The sequence below is a fragment of the Mytilus edulis genome, chromosome 4 (assembly GCF_963676685.1).
Source record: "Mytilus edulis chromosome 4, xbMytEdul2.2, whole genome shotgun sequence".
Taxonomy (NCBI): domain Eukaryota; kingdom Metazoa; phylum Mollusca; class Bivalvia; order Mytilida; family Mytilidae; genus Mytilus; species Mytilus edulis.
In genome coordinates this window covers 64613243-64635392 of record NC_092347.1, presented here as the reverse complement: position 1 = coordinate 64635392, position 22150 = coordinate 64613243, and the positions used below count along the sequence as shown (strand labels likewise).

Below are 22150 nucleotides of genomic sequence, written 5' to 3'. Positions count from 1 at the left end.
TTGAAACATTATTGCTAATTGAATTATATACAGCAACTTATCATTTTCTGTATAGATTTTTGTAACATCACGCAAAACAAAATAAAAGCTTATTTGATAAATGTTACTTTGGATACAATAACTACAAAATTGCATTAGTCGGGGTTTCAATGGTAAAATAAGCAAAACACGGATCAGATGATGATGCCAAGATATCAGAGACTTGTTAGTTTTGTTTTGGTTTTTTTTTGTTCGGTTATTATTGATTCATTTTGGTGATTAGAAGATAGGTCTTTGTTAATTTAATAGAAAATCTATATGGTATATTAAAATAACAAAGTATATTGTATTTAATTTGTTATAAATTTACAAAAGAAAGCTTTTATAAGAACAAAAACATTTCAATTAAAAACGATCTTACGGCATTGTAATGAGATGTTTCAAATTCATGAAAGGAGAATAAAAAATATCGTTCATTATAGAAGTTGATAGTGAAATTGGAAAACTATAAATAGGTTCAATTCGCTTAACGATCTTGCACTCAAAATGAATTCATACATAAAAATGAAGCTAGCAAGCAGCATGAGACCGGAATGTAAATATCGTTAAAAATCTATCCTTCTCAAGATTATTAAAGATAGCATATATAATCAGGAATAGATGTGATTACAGAAGTATCAATTCTGATCAATAACCTATAATATCTTGATCAATCACTGTTTGCATTTCTTAATTGATGTCTACATTTTTCTTTCGATGCTAAAAGGATGTTCTCGATGATTACAAATAGAGAGAATGTTTTGAGTATTGGCAACACTGCTATTTTACACAAATTGAACTATTTGCCGTAGATACTGAGGATTTATCAATATATTGAAAAGGATAATCAAACAACGATGTGTGTTTCTATTCAAAATAAAGTTGGAAGAAAAACAGATATACAAATATTATGGTGTTCAATTGTAACATAGCGACCATAGGAATAATGTGAGATATCAACTTTTAATTAAGGTAAATGATTAATTTGTATACTTGATTTTAATTAGAGATCGTTGAAGTTTCCGATAGTTTTATATAACATGCTAGGTTTTTAATGAATTCAATATGATTTTATTTTGCATAGCAAATGGTATGCTTCAGAAAAGTTGCAACAATGTCAATAAATAAATAGTATTAAAATGGTAATTATTATGGAATATATGTGCAAGATCGAAAATGATATGAGACTTATTAAAAATGGCATTTTGTCAATGTGAATTTTCTACTCAAAAGTTGTATATATACTATACAAGTCAGCCTGTTGCCAAACATAAGTCAAGAATTGGTCACTGTGTGACAATTGTTACTTTTATCTTTCTTTCATTTCTTGATTAAATCAAAAGTCAGAGCTCTGTTTCATTGATCTTTTTACAAATGTCACCAATTATTGAAGACAGAAAGGAAATCCATGGTAGACTCGATTAGTTCCAATTAATCTCGACAGTACAGTCTTCAGTACTTACATTATGATGTATTGACGTTTATTACTTACATGAACCACCATTGTTATTATTCATGACCATGTAGAAATACGTTGACGTAATACAAATTATAGAAAACTAGTGTTTTCTATAACGATTCCAGTCAGAGAAATGGAGGGGGTATAACTGACTAAGCAATTCATAGAAGTTAATTTCAAGAAAGTAGATAATTTTATGAAATATAGTTGTTAAAACAGTTGGAATATGAAACTTCATTATAATATTATTAAAGTTCTTTTAATCAGCTGATTGAAGATCGTATATTAATTGTGGTCATATTTCATAGTTACGTGAATTAAGAAACCTAAATATGACTGGTGCATGCATTTTTGCACATACTTCCAATACTAACTGAACTCTACCAGATGTAAATATGAAAGATCACGTGTTTAATACTTTTGGTCATGGTCATGATATCTTGTTTGAAGAAAACATATTTCGATGCATTTCGATATCAATAAGTAGCATAGCAAAAGGTAGTGCATATGACGTAGCAACACTTTTGCGTCGAACCTAAATATAAAAAAAAATGGTATTTCTATTATTTCAATAATTATTTGCACGACCTCCTGTCTATTTTGCATTAATATTTAGAGAACCTTACTATGTACACAGCTGTCATGCTTGTGTTGTTTCACAGAAGATATTAAATAGAGAATTTTCTTGATAACAGATACGATATTTATATATACGTATAATTGGATATCAGTATAGCGAAGGTAAACTTATGAATATTTTGTTTATTAAAAGAAGAGAACACGACGTTATTGTGAAGGTCACTCACTGTTGATCTATTTTTGAAATTCAATACAAGACAACAAAGAACAATGGTTTCTGTAATCGTAGAAAAGTTTAATCAGCATTCCCTCACTGCTATTATTTTATACAAAAAGATAAGGAATATATATCAATGTTGTTACAACAAGCTTTACGATGGCTACAAGGAGAGGTAGAGTGGATCATCGGAGGATCTGAGTTAATCGGGTTGAGGTAACAATAAGATTATCTCAAGACCAGTTAAAACAAACAACACCATGACTAAAGATTGAAAATGACAGAATAAAAACAAAACATCTAAACGTTGAAAAAAATCAAAGCTTAAGCAACAATTATTTGTATTAATATATGTTTAGATTATTTATATCTTATGCCATTTTATTCATTTTCGTTTAAAACGGGGAAATAAAATTGAGAATGGAAATGGGGAATGTGTCAAAGAGACAACAACCCGACCATAGAACAGACAACAGCAGAAGGTCACCATTAGGTCTTAGCAATGCAGCGAGAAATTTCACAAACTACCTATGATACATATATTAGACCATATATCAATTATGCTTTTGTTTTAAGTTTGAAACGTCCTAAAGTATTAACTTATTGAATCCATTGTGTTTAATGTCAGGCCCCGACATGACAAAATGTTAAACAACTGATAACCAAATTTAGACAATGTTAGTCACCGTTGAAAAACAAATGAGGTAGTAATATTAATGTTTAAAGTTAAAAAAAAAAAGACGATATCTCTCGCACCAAGAATGATGAATGCTCACAAATAATGCAAGGCAGAACAGTTTATACATAAGACATAATAAGCGACAAAATAAGAGGCAATCTTAATCGTTGGTTTTCCTTTTTGAATTGTTTTACTCTAGTCATTTGGGACCCTTTGTAGCTTGCTGTTCGGTATGTGTTACAGCTCCGTGTTGAAGGCCGTTCTTTGAACTATAATTGTTAACTTTTTATACGTCGTGACTTGGATGCAGAATTATCTTATTGGTAATCATACCATGTCTTCTTATTTATAATAGTCTTTTTTTTACACGAAGAGCACTTATGATTTTTCTTTTTTTTTTTACTTTGAGTATTAAGTAGAGCAACAAAAACAATAAACAATTGCGGCATATAATGATATTGATGTTGTGGCTTACTTCCAATTTGTTTCTCCATCAGTTCCCATTAATCGATATTAACAAGCAGTTTGAAATTAATCACCGTCCAATATAGATATCAAAGTTTCTAAACCATGCGATTATCGATGAACTGCCACTATCCATGAGTCTAAACAGTCCACTCACTCGTAACAGACATCTTGCGATTACTAGATCTACAATTATGAGCACAGAGAGAAGGACATTTTGTGTTTGGAGCTCCTATCTTTTCATTTATTTGTTTGTGAAAAGATTTTTTAATTATAGAAGAAAGTAAAGTGTGTACATTTGTAATAGAATTAATTGCATAACAGTGTGGTCGACAGTAAAACGTTTGTAGGTTGTAACTTGTTTGTCAACGGCTATGATTTTATGCTCACCCAGTCTGTCAGAGGCCTTCCAGTGGGGATTGAAATATTCACTTGTTACACATTCCGATGCATAAAATGAAACTTTCTTTTTACAAAGCTTGAAAGGAATTTGTTTTAAATATTTATTATAATCATCACATACAACCGTGTCATTTATAAGAATAATAATGTTCAGAGATGATATTATTTAATAATAATAAAAAAATAGGTTTATCCATTGTAAAAAAAACTATTAAGTTGATGGGGTAAATTCACAAAATATCTCATTGATTAAGAGCACAACTACTTCTACGGTGTGATCATTTTAGAATGGCCTACTATTTATTCAATGCGTATTCATGTGGGTTTTGTTTGTGAAGAGTTCTGGATAATTAAAAAATCATTTGATTTCTTTGTTTAATACCATAAAACGATTCATTCTTTCAGATATTTGAAAAAAAATGTATAGATATAGATAGATATAGGAAGATGTGGTATTAGTGCGACCTGCAACACGGAGCCTTGGCTCACACCGAACAGCAAGTTATAGAGGGCCCCAAAACTACTAGTGGCAAACCATTCAAACGGGAAAACCAACGAGAAACGAAAAACACATATGAACTACATAAACAGACGACATCATGCATTGTAACTTTTAAAACCAATTAAGTAAAAAACATCATCTGAAAGAACGTGCGATATCATATTAGGAAAATTGATGGTTAAACCATAACAAAAAATCAAGTAAAGAATTTTAAGTATTCAACCTTTATAGCTTGCTGTTCGGTGTGAGCCAAGACTCCGTGTTGAAGGCCATTTTTATTTATTTTCAAATTACAAAGGTTATTCCTGATTTAATAGTATTTTTAATTATTTTATTTAGGCGTTTAGAACCTTTGGTGACCTCACAGTTTAAATTTCTATGATAAGTACGTCGTGAGCAGTGGGCATTACAGACGAACGTTCACCTAATTTTCCCCAGTCAATGAATGGCCATAGCTACACTGTTATGAATTTCATTCTATTAGGTTTAACAAAACTTTTCAATGTTAAAATTGTTTTAAATGAAGTATAGCCTTAAATTGCGATATAAAAATAAGTGAACTGTATGGTCAAATCAAAATAATTTTAACCTTTTTTTTTAAAACGTTTTCATGTATCATCCTTCCAAAAATGCTTCGCCTAAATCACATCAGATATCAAAACGGGGCATTTTTTACAACAATAAAAATATCAACATTTGACTATTAAAGTACTTTCCATATGATGATCATAAAATATGCAAAAAGCTACACTAGTTAAAGCGTTTTGTACAATGCAAAACTGTTTTGAAAAAACTTGCTTTCAACTGACTGTGTAATCCGCATGTACATGGGAAATTTACTGCTTTTTGTAATTGATGTAAGACAAGTTTTTTGTGTTTTTTTATAATATGTACATTGAAATTGGTGTATTAAAGCGAGATTACTTGGCTTAACAACTTATGTTGTATACCCTTCTTCCCATGCATACAAAAGAATAATGTTTTTATTTTATTTTGTCAAGCAAAAATGAAATCTGCTACATAAAACTGTGTTTATTTGTTTTTTCGTCAAATTAATTGATTCAATTAATCAATTCTAAAATCTTGGAAAATAGTGCAATATTAAAAAGAAATCAAAAGCAGTGACAAATAAAGGTTACAGTTTGAATCTTGTAACAGTCTTATCAATGGTTGTCGTTTGTTTGTGTGGTTCGTAAGTATTTCATGTTTCTCGTTTTTTATATAATATATATTAGACTGTTGGTTTTCCTGAAAGGACACTAGCTATATATAGTCATTATTCTTGAAACCTTTATAGCTTGCTGTTCGGTGTAAGTCACGGCTCTTAGACCTACTATGGTTTACTTTTACAAATTTTGATGGAGAGTTGTACTCTTATATATATTGTCAGTAAATGTGTCTACGCGTTCCAGGAATCCACGCGACAAGTATAAAATGGCAACCGTTGCTTTTGAATACAGTCATTGTACAATACAGTTGAATCCTGTCTAGCTTTACATTTTTAAATAAAAAAACTCACTATAGATTTAATATATGACCAAGGCAATTTTGACTATAAGTTTTACTCAGTCTGAAAATGTGTTTTATATTTAATTACTAAAATTATATAACCCCAGTAATTGACAGTTTGAGCAGTCCCCACCCACAAAGAATTGAAGATAATATGCAACAAAAACATGTACCGATGAATTTCAATAACTATTAATACTGTTTTAAACAGCCTTTGTTTGCTTTCATATTAGCTGATAAATAAAAGTTGCAGACCTCCGAGAAGACGTCATTTAATTATATTTCTTATCTCGATATACAAATGTATATATATAGCAGAACCATAATCAATATATACTATAAAAAGTTATATAATCATACAAATCGATGGAAATAAAGAACATTCTGTCGAACACTTTCCCCTTTAATGACTTATAATGCCGGATTATTTATCGCTAGTTTGGTTGGGGAACAAACTTTGAAAGAAAATGTGAAGCATCCGAAGCGTTTTTTCTGTATTAAAACCAAACAGGAACTTTTAAACTTCCAAAAGCGAAAAGGATATTTACCTAAAGAGCTTTATGAATAAACGAGACGCAAAAGGAATTGCCAAATCCCATTTAGGTTAACTTTGTCTAAGAGTGTTGGAACCCTAGGTCCTAATTACTACCAACTGAAGGCTATGACCGGAGAATTTAAAAACTATATTTTATAAAACAGTGCCAAAGTACTGAGCTGATGATACCCTTAGGGGCTAAATTTACTTCCTGTGGATGCTCTTAAAAAGAATAACAAGCCAATAATGCATAAACGCTTGAATACTTTATATAATTTTTTTTCAAAAATTCTCATAGTTTTATTGCAGCTAACCATCGAAACGGCCATAACCAAACTTCACATTTGTACTCAATGTCAGAAACAGCCTTTCAGTGTTACTTCTTTGACATATTCCTTATTTCCATTTTTAATTTTATTTCACTCATATCTAAGGCTAGTTTTAATTGTTAAATAACAGCAAATATACAATCTGGTATCAACAAAAATAAAACTCATCAAAGATACTGTACCACGCTTACAATTCGATGCGTCAGACACGCGATTCGTATACTTAAGACTGGAATCAAAATGATATTGACAATTAATATAAAATCAAGAAATGATTTATTATGGATAATCCCTTTCTTGGAACCTTGCCAGATATTATTTATATTTGAGATATTTTATTTTCCAAGAATGTCATGAAATACAACCAAATCCTCCCCTTTAACCATTGAAATACAATACAATTGCAAGACAAAAATTAAACAATATTGAACAGATAAAAAAAAACCTTAGTCTTGCACCTGTCTTGTGAATCAAAGTTATAAAATTTAGATTTAAAAGGGAGTAATCACAGCAGCAATCCTAATTTCTTTTTGTCATAAGCTACAGTACAACAGACAGCACAGCTTCTAAAAGAAAAAGACGGAAGACAAAACACCTGCACGAAAACTACTTCCAACTGCAAATCTGAACGATCAATCAGTAACATTCAATTTTTATACTATTAAAACAGAGATATAATAAGCAAAATTGAATGTCTGAGCAGAAATATTTTTGAATATAATTTTGTATTCATCAAAGAAATAGCATGTTTTTTTTATACCTTAGGATAAGATCGGAAGTATCATTATTGAGCTCTCTGATAATTTTACATCAATTTTTAATATTCATTCTTCTACCGTAGAGGTTATCTTTTTACATACCTCTTTACATAAGTAATTGTTTTCATAGATATTCAGAATTAAAGGGATAGAGTGTGTCAGATGAGTGTTTTTCCTAAAAAAAAAAAAAACGCTTCGTGCACATGAAAATCATATTCAATGTTTTACTGCTGTTGGTTAAGATCCACTGTTGAATTCGGTCCGCTGTTAATAAGAACCACTGTTGATCAAATAGATGATCCCAATGGTACCAGCTACCAAATAGCTAGTATTATATTTGATTACGATATTGTTTTTTTATTGTTTTTTTTTTAATATACTATTATAATAACTCCATGGCCCTTTAAGGCATAAATAGTCTTAGAAGGTTTTGGTTGCTTTGAGCTGTAACTTTAGATTTTTATTTTCTCAACAGTTTCATATGTATGGCTCTCATTACGTTTGTCACGAGTGTGCCTTTTGGAAGTTGTTACAGCACCATGCACTGTGCAAATAGAAATTATAAAATAGATATTAATTATCAAAAATTAACTACTGTTCATAAGAAAACTGGATATCATTGTAAGTCAAGTGCATGCATGTATATTAGCATAAACACACCACAAAAAAGAAAAACTGTTTTATTTCTTTGAACTCTTTGTTTGTTATTTGTTTAGAAATGCTATTGCTGAACATAAACTTGAGTGTAAAACAAGGAACAAGAAAGAAAGTTAAAGTAGTTATGTTAGCTAGGTTAAACCACAAAATCAATTTTACATTTGTTTTAAACCACTTAAAAGAGTAACAATAGCTATAACTCACAAAACAATTAATAGGACGGCTAACAAAGGGATCACTGACTGTCTGATCTGTTGGCATTTATATTTACAATTAGAACAAACAAAAGCAAGTTTAACCATTATTTTAGAAGTGCGAACTCGAATAATATGGTTTAGTTGTAAAACTATTATAATAGCAACTGTTGTTTTTTTTTTTGTTTTTTTTTTTTTTATTTGGTAAATTGTGGTTTGAATTCATCAATGATTTTTCAATTTTTACACGACACTGAGAGACTATGCCAGGGAAATCTATATTGGTTCATACATGTTATAACGTAAACGTTACAAGTTTTACTGCATCATATGAGCATTTTGACATTAAATGTCTCTAAGGCCAAAATATTTTGGAAATCCAACACATAGTGTGGTCATTTTTATAAATTTCCTGTTTTCAAAACATTGAATTTTTCGGAAAATTAAGGATTTTCTTATCCCAGGCATAGATTACCTTAGCCGTATTTGGCACAACTTTTGGGAATTTTGGATCCTCAATGCTCTTCAATTTTGTACTTGTTTGGCTTTTAAATATTTTGATATGAGCGTCACTGATGAGTCTTATGTAGACGAAACGCGTGTCTGGCGTACTATATTATAATCCTGGTACCTTTGATAACTATAGTACTAAATTAAAGATCTGATAATAGCCAAAAAAGAAAAAAAGTGGAACTAAGTTAGACAAAGAATCAGAGCTATACGCGAGGGAGATATATTACTTAATTTAAAGTAATTTAAAAGTCCGTAACAGCAAGTTTTAAAAACACAACATTCGTATGTTCATGCCAGTATCGAAGTACTACTATTAACACCGGTCGTTTTGAATTACCACAAAATCTGTAACAGCAAGTATTGATAACACAACATTCGTATGTCCATGCCAGTATCGAGTACTACCAACAGCGATCGTTTTAGACTACAGTAACTGACCATAACAATCATCATTATAATCAGTCTTAAATTACATAGATACGACATTTTCTACTGCTCTCCTTCGTAATACTGTATCGCATTACAGAATCTCATGCCGTGTTGCAGTGTAAATATCAAGTAAGATGCAGCTTAAGTGTAAATACGTTGTAGTTTATTTCAGAATCAATATTGATTAATAATTAACACATCTGCATCAACAGGAAATATCTATCAGGAGTCCAAAAATAGTCACAACGCAAAAAAAGGTGCGGTTATAGATTTTTCCAATTTTAATAGACAGGGAGATTCCTTTTCTTAATTGAATCTGTTGCTGCAGTAAAATCTATCGTCGTTGGATAAAATGACTACTAGGAAGATATTTGTTCAATGCAATGTTACTTGCTGAGAAAAAACAACTTTCTAATTATTTTCAGTTTCAATTGGATATAAGATGAAGATTTTAATTCGATAGTTTTTTGTAGTTTTTCCTGTTGGCAATTAGTGTGTCAGTATTTGTTGTTTTTTTTCCTTGTTTGACATTGTTTGTTTAATTCATTCACATTTTGCGTCCTGTGTGTTTTGAACTTGATATTTTTCATAGATGTCGTGTAATGAAGAATTCTATTGTGTCATCACACGATTTTTTTAAGGTTATATTCATCGTTAGATTGTTATACCATCGATGCATATTCCAAATCTTCTTCTGTTCATTTTAAGCCGGTACCGCAAAACATAGTTTTAAAAGCCATAAATACAAAACATTTGAAAGAATAAATGGCCCTTAACAAGCTGAACAACCAAATCCGTCAAGGTCAACCTTGATTCTGGAATTGCAACCTAAATGGCGCTACATGTTCGACCCCGCTGCACATTGTATGTGCAAATCAAAAGTATCGAGCCTGCTGTCTGCCATTCTTGTTATTCGATCATTGCTTTGTAATAAGACCTATGGTTTTTTTTTCTCATTTGAATTGTTTCGCATTTTGTCATGTCGAGCCTTTCATAGCTGACTATTTTAAAGGTATGTTTTTGTTCATTGTAATACATTGTCGTTGTTAACATTCACGTCATTGTGACTCTGGTGAATAATTATATCATTGGCAATCGCCTTATTTCTATAATGTTGTTTTGCTTAACGGACTTTTAACGTGATAGTTTACAAGGTGGTAATCTGATCTAGACCCAAGTCGGGTTACCATCGTTCCTTCGGGACAGAACCGTCTTTATCTTTTGTAATTAAAACAGATTAGACTTCTTCGCGTCTAACTGTCTGTCTATATATAAACTTGGTAATTTTATTATTCTAATTCAAGCATTTAGAATTAAAGATCATCTGACATTTTATCGATATATCCCTCGAAGTCATCATATATGCACAGCAATAGTTTTATCGTTCAAACTATCAATCTTTTGGTAAAGCAGTGTCTCTTTGTTCTGAAATCTTCGCATATGCGTCATTTCAGAGTGGTTTTGTTTTGTAGTTTTGGAAAAAAACAAGTTACTATAACATTTATGGAAACGTTGACGTCAACTAAAATAAACAGGAGACATGAATCGTGTTAGGTAAATAAATTTCCAGGTAAATGAAAATAAAGGTTGACTAAACGTACCTTTAAAATAGATAATTGAAAGGTTCGAACAAGATGTTAAAACAGTTCAATGTTTTGAAGTTATATTGGTGCCAGCATATTACGCCCATGTTCTTATTGTATTTTAAATAAAGAATAAGAGGTTGTGGTGTAAATGCCGATTAGACAACTTTCCACCAGAGACTACATGACATAGGTCACCGCATTATCTTCGACTATATAAGCCCAAATCCATATATTAATGTAAATTCTATCAATAAGAATACAATGACTTTTAGTATTCGAATTAGTCTTCGAATTGACAATTATACACTTACTTTTGTTTGTGTTTATTTGGATGCAAGATTGTTGAAAAAAACAAATCACTTTGTTTAAAGTGTCCGAACAATTCGTGATCCGCAAGTTGACAATAAAAAAAAATATATGCTTTGGAACTTTTTATAAAAGGTTTTAAACCTCCCATATTAAAAATCAATTACACATTTACTGGATATTACCGCACATCCAGACTTTTTGAAGTCTGTAGGGGGGACGACCTAGAGTTGTTAATTCCTGTGTAATTTGGTCTCTTGTGGAGAGTTGTCTCATTGACAATCACGCCACATCTTCTTGTTTGTATACGGTAAAGTAAATGCCCTTGCATGTTGTGCAACACAAGGCAAATACAGACATGGTAAATTGCAAAACTTACATCACTTATGAATAAATATAACTGCACAAATTGTCATTATCTTTGCCTGCACTACAAGAATAAGTATCTAGAAAAATAAAGAAGCCAAATATATCGAAACAAACATGCATGTCTTATCGACTAAAATAGATCTATGATGTCTTCTGATAAATATTGCAAGGTACAGTTGCAGCTTTGTATTAAACAAAGTAGTTGACAGTGTATCGTGATAAAGTTCAGTACACTGTGTGTTGTTTCATCTTGGATGCATATATACGACGCTTTGTCCTTTGTTAATACTTGATTGCGTGAACTGCAAGAATAACAACCATGGTTTTAAACAGTGCTGAGTTAGCGTTTTCTGGAACAATTTTACCCTTGCTTTCAAAATGTTCTGGTTTGAGCGTAATGCAAGGTGAACGTAAATCCAGCTTCGAACGTTTGACATTTATCTGAGATCGACCCTAGTTTTTGGTGGGGTTCGTGTTGTTTATTCTTTAGTTTTCTATGTTGTGTCATGTGTACTATTGTTTTTCTGTTTGTCTTTTTTTCATTTTTAGCCATGGCGTTGTCAGTTTGTTTTAGATTTATGAGTTTGACTATCCCTTTGGTATCTTTCGTCCCTCTCTTATAGTGCTTTTTTCTATTTGAAGAATGAATTATTATAAGGATTTTTCTGACATGATTACAATATTCAAAATATGGTACACACAATGTCACGTCTAATTAATATTTGTCAAAACGTGATGCAATAATTGTGTAAAGATGTCAACTTCTTGCAAACGTTGATCGTGGACATTTTAGATTGTTTTATTCAATGCCATTCGATTTTGATTCATTTGAATTAATTTATTGGACACAATAAAAGAAGATAACTAATATTTCAGTTTTATTATTTCAGTAGAAAATTTAGTTTGATTAAATCCTCATTCTGATATACCTATCTATACTTTTACCCGAGTCATATTGAACGCATCTATCCCATTGAACATCAAATAAATGACATCACTTATACAGTCCGCGTTTCTTATATGGAGTTACATTTTGAGATTGACAATTTGATCGGTTATGAGAAAGCTTCACTAGAAAAGAGATGATATCAGTTGTCAATTTGTAATTTTCATTTCTATGTAGCAACATTCAGGCAGCGCCTGTATTTGGAGTATGTTTCTACAAGTTGGTACAATATTTAAAAGTTTTATTTCCTGTAGTGAACTCTCTGAATGAAAGGCTGTTGCTTACATCGAATTAATTTATGAAAGTTGCAAAGATGTAAAATTGTCGTCTTCCCTTCACATCTTTACGGATGCCATAACGAGTTGATTGGCCTTTATGGAATATCTGCAGATGACAAAAAGTATGTTCTAACTGTCATTACCATGCTAAATAACGACTTCTTTTCATCAAATAAGACACCATCGATCCAGGTTTAACACCTAATACGTACCTTCATTAGCAAGAGGACAGGTTCCAGGTTTAGAGATTTTCTAATTTGTATTTTGTCGACTCTTTGTGTTTTTGTCGTTTTTTTCTGCCATGGTGTTGTCAGTTTATTTTCGATTTGCGAGTTTGAATATCCTTTGATATCTTCCGCCTCTCTTCTGTGACGTAATTCTAAACTTTACTTCAATCAACATTTTCTTGTTTATAACGTATACGTGTGATGCTAATGGAACACGATTTTTTTTTACCAGTTTTACGCCTAATAATCTATATGTATTGCATATGTAACCAGTTATTGAAATGTATGTACATTATATATTACATAAATGGGAAATTCTCCATTGAAGATTCCATAAAACAAAATCTGAATAAAAATCAACAAGGTTTTTTATAAAAGCATGTTTATTCAAATTTTATTCCCAATCGTTTGAGAATTTTGTGTTTTGTAATGTGTTAAACGTTTGAGTATCATTTATTTCAATAAACAGGAAATTAAACACGTTATTTTTAATTATTTTACTTTTAACTGTCTCGTTTTTTAATAAACTTACCTATTCGTTCAAAACTGTTTTCATTAATTCTTTTTAAATATTGCGTTTCAATTTGGCAGTAAATTATCAGCTTATTTGGCTACGTATTTGCTGAATTTATGCAGGTTGCACGATGATACACCATTCATGCATTCATTCATTCACTAAACGGAAGCAACAACTATACCTTGACTTCACTTTTTAAATTCGAGCTACAGCAATGGCTCTTGAGTAGATGACCAAAGCGTATGGCATACAAATTTAATCCTGATATCTATGACAAGGTTTATTTACCATCAATATACACAAGCGGTCATTCGAACAGTATAGAATATGAAGCGACTTTTTTGTTATTCTAAATAGTGAACTAGTAACTTCGGGCAGTTAAGTACTGTATAAAATGACTTGTTTGTGTGGCTGTATGTCGCATTTGGTTGTGGAGAGGATGTACGAATATTCTTATGAAAAATATTACATGCAAAACATGTATGTATGCATGTGTGTTTATTCTACACGCTAGTCACTTTGCTTTTGGATTGTTTCGTTGGTTGGGTGTATTTGTATTTCCTTTGAGGTCGGTTTGGTTCGACATTTTATTCTTTTTAATTTGTCTTTGATGAAACAAGTAGAATGAAATTCAAAACAGTGTGGCTGTGGCCATTGATTGACACATTAAATTCATCCATTGACTCGGACAATTTACGTGAACGTTTGTCTGTAACGACCACTGTTCACGACGTACCTACGATAGACATTTAAACTGTGGGGTCACCAAAGGTTTCTTAACGCCTTTAATTATAAAATAATTCGAAAAATTAATCAGGAATAACCTTTATGTTTTGATTTATATAATTGATATAAATCAAAACATCGTGTTATTTCTGATTAATTTTTCGAATTACTTTATTTAGGTGTTGAGAACCTTTGGTGACCCCATAGTTTAAGTGTCTTTAAAAAGTACATAGTGAGCAGTGGTCGTTACATACAAACGTTCACATAAATTGTCCCAGTCAATGGATGAATTTAATGTGTCAATCAATGGCCACAGCCACACTGTTTTGAATTTCATTCTATTTGTTCTACCCTGTTTAATAAAGCAATATCAGGAAGTATATATAAGAATACATTTTACTTGGGAATTAAGACCTTCAAATAATTTCAAAATATATACCAGGCTTTACATTTTGTACACCAGATGCCCTTTTTGTCTACAAAAGACTCATCACTGTTGCTTGAATCAGAAAAATTAAAAAGTCAAAATAAAGAATGCAGTTAAAGAGTGTTCAATACCAAATATTCCGAAAGGTTTTGCCAAATGTAGGTGTATGCTACAAATATTATCCACAGCGCTAGCTTTGTTCAAGTTTTGTTGGTAAACTTGACCTTGCCAATGTGAATTTGGCTATCATTTCAAGGTTTCTTTATGTGTTATATATCATGCACGTCTTAGCATTCAAAATTTTGGACTTGATGAAGGATAATCCAGAAAATTGCTACATTTGTTGACTGCTGTGCCATTTATTTTTGACAATTTTACCTATTATGTCTGTTTGTTTTGTTTACACATTGTTGTCAATATAATGGAATTTTATACGACTGCCATACAAGTGAGAGGTATAGCTAATAATAAAACCAGGTTGAATCCACCATTTTCTAAATTAAAAATATGCCTTTATCAAGTCATGAATATGACAGTTGCTGATTCGTTTGATGTATTTGAGATTTTGATTTTGCCATTTGATTTGAGACTTTCCGTTTGAATTTTCCTCGGAGTTCAGTATTTTAGTGATTTTACTTTTATTTGTGGGCAAAAAACTATTTTTTTTCTTTGCTATTCTCTTAATATCTCAATGTTAAAGTGTGTTTTTTTTACATATGTATCTTTATCTAATTCAAAACTCGTTTGCTTCAAATATTAATGTTGTTTCCAATAATATATGTATTATCATTTTATTCAGATGATATATTGAGCGAAATGATATCTTTTTGTTTTTATACTGATTGATAGAGAAGCATTAGCAATGATGCTATATCCTAATTATATTGAATGTTTAAGAATTTTATCAAACGTTATTTTTAGTACAATAATTACCAACATTTCATAACAGTTTAATGCTCTTCTGCAATGTCTTTACATGTATATTGATTTTTCTTTCAAAGCAACATTTTCCAGAATATTATCAGAAGAATATTCCAAAAGAATTTCTCGTATTATATATCATGGGTTACCGCTTGGAAAGCCAGATAAATAAAGATTACATTTTTATCTTTATTCAGCAAAACTATAGCTGACAGGGATAGTTTTAGTTTTTCCTTTTTTGTTAATTTTTTTTCGAAAATGATAGGAATGCGAAAAGATAAAATCGAAAATGAGCTTTAAACTGTAACACATAACTATATGTGGAAAATATAAAAATACAACCGTATAAAATACTATCATTTAAAAAAACAAACTATAATAACAATGTGATATCTGCGTGGTCATTGAAAAACAAAAATACTGAAATCTTTAAACGAAAAGGTATGTTTTCAAATACAAAGTTTCAATCCTGATATATATGATGAGTTTATCCTTAAAGTCACTATGTGGACCAACATTAACCCTCAATCAATGTATATAAGGATAAGTATTGCATAATTTAGAGTTTAAACATATTGTGTGACATTTACAACTAACAAAATTTGTGTGAGCCGAATGTAACGTAAAGCAAATATGTTTTTATGTAGTTTCTAATAAGAGGTTTAGCTAGCTACAATACGAGTTTTATCCCACGTCTGTACCGTTTCCGTAACTTTACTTTTTTTCAATTAGTTCCGTTGGTTGTTTTGTCAGGTTTTATGGACTTCCTTCTGTTCTAATTTACCTTTCAGTTAGGTATATTTGTTAATACTTTTTTTGCAATAATTTCACATAATTTTTTCAAGGAACAGGACTATTACGCTGGTTGTGCAGTAAACACATGCAAATATCATATTGTTATTATGCTAATATTGCCTACTCTACTTCTCAAATAGCGTGTGTAAAAGACAGTTTAGTTCTTTCAAGGATGAAAAGCTAAATCTAAATGGTCATTGCAATTGCCTTTGCTATCGATTCCCGTCTCCTTGATAATGATTCAGATCATCTATAAAAAGAGTTCATAATTTCTGTCTAAAGCGATTCTAATTCATTCGTCTCCTTGTCTCGCCTTGATTAATGATCTTGAGGAACGGACAGAATTTGTAAGCTGCGTTCCATTGAAATCTCAGCTCACAATCTATATTATCTAATCAGGTTGTTATTTTTTTGGTCAGTTCATGTTTATTTTACGTTTTTAATTTGGTAATTTGTCATCATGATGAATTTAGTGATTGTTTTACAGTAGTTTCGTGTCGGTGTTCTAAGGATTGATCGTTCAGACATTTATTGTTGATGCATAATTCTTGTTTAGGAATTCTTACATAATACGTATCATTTTCAAAAAAAAGGTATCGGTTGCTTGTTTTTGACGTATTTTTTTTTAAAAACTATTAGTAACCGTTGATATATAAAATTTTCAAAATTTTGGTATAAAGGGGAAGCAACAAGTTTATAGAAATGAGTCAAATTGATTTGTATTGTTCCCGAACTTCAATGTTAGATTTTTTTAATTTGGAATGATAAATAATTTTCCCCTAAGTGATCATATTTAGAAGATACAAAGTACTAAATTTAAAACCATAACACAAAAAAAAATAGAACGGACCAGGCCAAGATAAAAAAGATACAAAAATACAAACAACAATGCACACAATCCTACACAGAAACACAAGATTGAGGAACACGAACTTCATGTTGTGAGGACCTTTTTGCCAAAAAAGGGTTCATGACAAGCTTCTCCATACTAGTTGTAACCGTCCGTGATGTCCATCATGTCATTTGAAAATAGTTATCAAAGGTACCAGGATTATAATTTCATACGCCAGACGCGAGTTTCGTCTTCATATAAGAATCATCAGTGACGCTCAGATCAAAATAGTTATAACGCCAAACAAGTTCAAAGCTGAAGAGGACTGAGGATCCAAAATTCCAAAAAAGTTGTGCCAAATACAGCTAAGGTAATCTATTCCTTGGATAAGAAAACCCTAAGTTTTTCGAAAAATTTCAAATTTTGTCAACAGAAAATTTATTAAAATGACCATATAATTGATATGCATGTCAACACCGAAGTGCTGACTACTGGGCTGGTGATACCCTCGTGGACGAAACGTCTAAAACTTTGATACGGTATAAACTCGTCAAGTTTTGTTTTATATTTAAATTGTACGTAAATGTATAACATATTGTTAGAAAATTTAAAAGACGCTAAATCATAAACAGCAATAAATTTTTCAGGACAAACTGTACTGATTGCGACGTATAAAACAAATGACTACATACAGATTAGCCTATATATGTGACTCTCAAATGTCTCAAGTTTTTTTTCAAGAGAGTACTCTGGATTTAGAACTATTCTGATATCCGATCCTTTTATTAGAAGTTCACGATAATTAGTTGGGACATGGTACATGTGTGACACCTTTTGAGGAAAACGGTCGATTGCTTACAACATAATTTAATATATTTGTACCTGATAGCTTCAGACAAATCGGAACGCGATCAAACATTCTATGAAAACATTTGAAAATTCTGGAGAGGTGCCAACACAACGGAGACGAATAAATTATAAATATTCCCCATATTAGGTATAGCTGCATTGCATTTAACCGATTGATACCTTTATACATACCTTACAAGTTAAATAACGAATTGTATAGAAATTTTATCTTTTTATTCATATTCATTGTCGATTCTAATCAATGGTACTTTCTTCCGGTACGTAAACAGTATTTATTAATTTCATAGTTTTGTAACAATATAGAATAGAACAAACACGTCAATATGTTTTGGAAATGATGTAAATATTAACCACAGGAATTGTCAATAGATTAGTTAAAATAATCGAACTATCCTGATCACGAATCTAAATCATGTTGGAGATACATGTAGATATGTGTGTTTATGGAAACAGCTGTCTTAGAACTCCTACTCAACAGATGTTTTGACATAGAGTCCTATCAAACCATCTTTTCGCATGTCTTATAAATTGTTTTTTCTATAATTGAAAATCAGAGTTGCTGTATATCCATGAAAAATGAACGTTGCATAATTAGCTGTTAGTTATTGGAGTAGTGAGTTATGCCTCTACTTTGTGAGATTTCATGACAGCAAGCTGTATTTACAGACTGGCATTTCTAAGGTATATTTTATCGATCAATTTCATGATTATTTAAAGCTTGCATTGTTTTTTTATTCATCAAATACATGAACTGTTTGTTAGTGTTTATATTAACTTTTGAACTGCCTGAAGATCTATGAAAAAAGTTATCATTATAGCCCTTTGTTAATGCAACACTTCGTAATCTGTAAGCAATATACACTTGTACAACTTCCAAATAGAACGTATAATAAGTAAAAGACCTACACATGGTAAAATCCATCAGAGATTCCAGTCTAATAATCAATAATAAAGCACGACCTGTCACTATAATAGGAAACGCACTCAACAATTATCAAACTATGTGTTGCATCAGACGGCATCATGTAATTAATTGGTGAACAAACGTAATGTGCATGTATAGTTTTATGTCTGACATGTTTAATTATAATAAGTACTTGTACGTGGAAAATCGCACCACATAGCAAATATAAAGAATGTCGATTAAGAATACTCAAATCTATGATGATATATGAAGCATTTCCTTTGAAACCGCTCTGCCAATTGGAACAAGTGAAATTTTAGGTAAATTTGTAATGTAAACAAAGAGCATACTTTAAGATCAGATACCACGTCTAATTTTAGTAGGTATCAGAGAAGATAAATTAGTGTTAATTTTGGTCTTAATGAAGTTTTCCATAACCTGATATTATGTAACATTGAATTTCCAAAAAGGCGGTATAGTTTGTCACACAAACGTAAAGCTAACTACAGATTAGTATACTTTAATAAACGATTATAGATGCCAATCAAAAGTAAATGCATTACTCATTTGTATGCATGTCAAATGAGTGTATTTTTTAAGAAGGTAATAGTAAGTTTTCGGTCACATCTGGTTTAATACTACACCCTCGGTATAGATTGCCTTAGATATATTTTAAAAATGTTCTGGTTTTATTGATCTTCAGCTTCGTATTTAAGCAAGCTTTCCAACTGTCTTGATTCGAGTACAACTGATAAGTCTAATGCAGACGAAACGAAAAAATCATAATCCTGGTAGCTTTTATCACTGTTTTTTTACTATTTGCTTTTAACTAATTATAATTTTGTTTGAGCTTTTGATTTTGCCATATGATTATGGACTTTCCGATTTGAATTTTTCTCGGAGTTTAAGTATATTTTTGTGTTTTTACTTTTTCCATGACCTGTTTAATCTGTTTTAATATACAATGATATATGATTAGACACAAAGAAAAACTGTTGAACACTTGTATCACAGAATTCTACACCAAAAATTAAGCATGCATGGCATTTACAGTTGTTATCGAACTTTGAGAAAATAATGTTTTACTTTAACCACAATCTATATGTAAATATTTATCAAAATTTAATAAACGTTTTAACCAGAAGGCATGAGACAATTATATATCAACACCAGTTTAGTTTGAATAATTTTCTCAACGTCTCGGTTCAGATTTTTTCGCCTCCGTTCTATCTATAAATTGCTGGCACAAAAGATTTCTTTACTAAGCTATTTATTAATGAGGCCTAAGCTTATCGTATGAAATTGTTCATCATAAATATGTGATTATAACTGGTTGTAAATTGAGGGAAGATTGTTCCTACAATGTTGAAAAAAAAACAATGTATAGATTATATTTTGGAAAAAAGATTAATTTTTAGTTTGAGAATACTGACCTCAAATACCTGTGGGCTATACTCACTGCGTTGAAGACATATTGGTAGCCCTGTACTGTTTTCTGTTGTTGTTGTTTTTTGTCTGGTGTTGTCTCTTTCTAAAACATTTCCCGTTTTCATTCTGTGTTCTAAAGAAATTCATTACCTTTATTATCTCCTTGTATTCAAACGTTTTGACTCTTCCAATGTAAATTATAAGAAACAAAACCCACTAGGAATCCCCTTGGTTTACCTCTAGAAAAAACAAATATTTCATAACATGACTTAAAGTACAATATGAAGCGTACTACACTCATGTAAAAAAATGTTTCAAAAAACGCTATCATTATAAACAGCGTTAATTATATAACTACCCAAAGTATTGATATTTTCCAGTAGTTTACCTTGGCGCAATCATATCAGAAACCTCAATAAGATCTGATCAGCATCGGTAAATAATTGTGTATCAATTAGATCAAATCATTAAGAAATACATTTTGAAAGATCAATTGATTTATAAGACTTTGATATGATGATGTGATTTAGAGTACTGACAGCTTTCGTCTATGATCTGTCAGAAACTCTTTCTACACTTAACCTTTCAAACTTCATTATTGACAGTTATTTGATGTAATAAGATTAACGAGTTGACAAATGGAATAAATAAAAATGGTAAACAACATGCAAAGATGTATTTTATCATCAGCTTGTATTGTAAGAGCTTTACATTTACAAGATTTTACCTAGAATATGATTTGTCGTAATTTAGGAAATAGGAGTGTTTTAAATACGATATCATTTATATTTTATTGACAAATGAAATATTTAGTTTTGAGCGTACTGAGGAAATGAAGCCAGAAATTAAAGCGCTTTGGACGCATATGATTTATCAAGACTTAAGTTAGTGCGATTTTCGATTTTTTAGCACTGGTGTTAAACCGCTGCTGGTGGACCATTAGTCCCAATAAGAAAATCATCAGCTCAATAGTCAGTGCTTTGGTACTGGCATATTTTGCAATATACTGTATCTTTCTTAAACTGTTAAATTGAAGGTTTATAAATTTAGATATGGTTATAGCTCCCTCAGGGAAATATCTCAGATAGATTTGGCTATTTTATGAAACTTTTGGTCAAATAGCTCTTTACAGTTACCCGATCTTTTTGAATCATTGTTTTCAAATATTTGGTTTTGAACTTTCCTGACGATGGTGAACCCAAACAAAAACTTCAAAAACATACAATTAAAATTTAAAAAAGGTGTTATTTTCATTTGTTTTTAGTTATGTTTTACACTGATAATGCACAGTATTCTTCTTAAAAACATTACATGTTCATTTGCTAAGATCGAGAAATAATTAAACTAAGTATTAATGTTTTGTTAAGGGAATTGATAAGAAGGCGGATGGATAATGTTGCTCAATCTGTAAAATCTTAATGGATAATTAAGAAAAAATAAATAAACGGAGATTGAATGTTTGGTCTTTTTTTGTTGTTGCGAAATATCATTGTACTCAAAAAACATATTTTGCATACATATATTTTCGCAAGCTTTTTGATAAGGTATTGCCATTATGTTTGGCTACTTTGTGATGTATATGCAAGTGAAAAAGTTGCATCAATATAAGGAATAAAATAAAACTCGTCTTAAAACACTGTATATGCGACAGTATTAAACGTCGAACAGATGAATCGTGTCGATAAAACAAATAACCTTCTTCTATTAGCAGTTTATTTATTACAGCACTCAAATATGCAATGCTGTCACAATGAATGTAATTGCAAATTTCTG

At 30.9% G+C, this 22150-nt stretch overlaps 1 protein-coding gene across 4 annotated transcripts in view; it reads left to right on the top strand.

The window, feature by feature from the left end:
* Window positions 1–336: 336 nt before the first annotated feature.
* Window positions 337–22150, top strand: part of LOC139520218 (potassium/sodium hyperpolarization-activated cyclic nucleotide-gated channel 2-like) — a 107364-nt gene continuing 85550 nt past the window's right edge. Inside the window, exon 1 of one of the 4 annotated variants that reach the window (XM_071312693.1) lies at window positions 337–990. The gene's annotated coding sequence lies outside the window, so the exon portion shown is untranslated. The remainder of the gene's footprint in view (window positions 991–22150) is intronic. The other 3 variants (XM_071312695.1, XM_071312694.1, XM_071312692.1) reach the window with 3 other exon arrangements.